General features: G+C 32.8%; 1 long non-coding RNA gene across 2 annotated transcripts; it reads left to right on the top strand.

The window, feature by feature from the left end:
- The first annotated feature begins 527 nt into the window (after positions 1–527).
- Positions 528–1,119, top strand: LOC112510496. 2 transcript variants are annotated; one of them, XR_003068943.1, is made up of 2 exons: positions 528–799; positions 931–1,119. It is a non-coding gene; the product is annotated as an uncharacterized LOC112510496 (long non-coding RNA). The 2 variants fall into 2 exon arrangements; XR_003068942.1 differs by having other exon boundaries at positions 584–799; positions 926–1,119.
- Positions 1,120–1,715: the final 596 nt, after the last annotated feature.

Here is a 1,715-nt window from a genome sequence, read left to right as displayed (position 1 = left end):
CTAGATTGACTGAGTAGTTTTGTTATTGCTTCATCCATTGACTTCTTGCGATTGTGTTATTGTTTTTAGATCGACTTCTTCTTTCTGCATTTTGTTCTTGATGTAGATGTGCGTAACGATTTTAATTACTATTTCTAGGTCGACTGGGTTAGATGGGGAAGAAGAAGGAAAAATGGGGTTACGACTGGGTTACTGCAATTGAACCATTTAAATTCAAGGCCCAAAAAATGGTGTCGTGACGGGGAAGAAGAAGGAAAAAGAGAGGAAAGGGGACGATTACTGTCTAGGTCAAAAAAAGAGAGAAGAAGATAAGGAAGAAACAAGGGCAACTTGTCAAACTTTTTTAATTCTTTTTCCATTGTACTTCAATTACCAAAATTAGAAAGAACATCATTGAAGCAATGGTAATTTACATTTTTTTTCTACATATTAATTCTATTATTATTTATACTTTTATATATATATATATATATATATATATATATATATACACACACATATTTGTATCTTCTTATATATATATATATATACACACACATATTTGTATCTTCTTCTCTTCCCCAAATCTGCTACCACAAGACCAATTTTTCCTTTTCTTCTTATCCTTTCTTGCTACCACAAAACAAAAAGGCATTTTTGATTAGAAAACAGAGCCCTTTCTTCTTCACGGGACATAACAATGATGGTATGGATGTATCACCTCGATCAGAGAACCGATTTCATATATCAAAGTGATTTGATGTATCACAACCTCATTGATACATATAGCTCTCCCCTCCCTGTTAATTTAATTTCACAGGTTTTTCAAAACCCTAGAATTTGGAGTTATGCTTTCTTTCGGTTCCGATTTCATCTTATATACACACACATCTGTTTCTTCATTGATTTTTGTGGGTCTGTTTCCTTTTAATTTTTGTTGGTGAAGAGCAGCTTTGGAAATTGGGGATCCGAAGAAGATGCTCGGTAATAACCCATGGATCTGAAAAAGATGCTCGGTAAAACAAACGAGGTTCCGACGAGAGAGACGGGAAGTTCTGTAAGGGTGGTTGCTCCTCTCCTACCACCACATGATCAGATCATGTTGAGCTGGTGAGTTTGCCCTTGATTTTCGACAAAAAAGCAACATCCCTTGAAATTATAGGAAAAGAAATATACAGGTGCTATTGTTACTATTTCCGTGTGTGTATGTGTGTTTATTCATGGATTATTATGAAGAAAACAATATTCATCATGAATGGAAGCAACAAGCAATATTCAAGATTTCTTGAAAAAAGAAACATGTTATTTGACATATATTCTTTATAATGTTCAGAAAGAAAACAGTACTCATCAATGAATAGAAGCTGTCATTTTGAGAACTGGAACCCTCAATTTTAATTAACTATTAGATCTTATTCTTCGTTCCTCTCAAACTTATTTTATGATTTTATATGGTTTTGAGATAACGAGAAATCTATGGTTGGTTATCACTTAAATCATTTTATGGAGTATTTTGCATTATTAAATAAGGTTTAATGTTTATCTTATATTTAAATTTTATATTAATTGGTTATCTATTAGTGATATAAACGTGAAGTTTTTAGAAATTATATGTATGCAACATAGTTTTAGGGGCCGTTTACCAAATGCTTACTCGGGTAAGCGCTTACTAAGTTATATTACTTTACCGGATGGATATGACAATGACAAAAAATCTAACCTGGTAAGAACGAGGC

The sequence above is a fragment of the Cynara cardunculus genome, assembly GCF_001531365.2.
Source record: "Cynara cardunculus var. scolymus isolate 2C chromosome LG 3, CcrdV1, whole genome shotgun sequence".
NCBI lineage: Eukaryota > Viridiplantae > Streptophyta > Magnoliopsida > Asterales > Asteraceae > Cynara > Cynara cardunculus.
The sequence above is the reverse complement of the archived record's forward strand: the minus strand, read 5'-3'. Positions and strand labels throughout refer to the sequence as shown.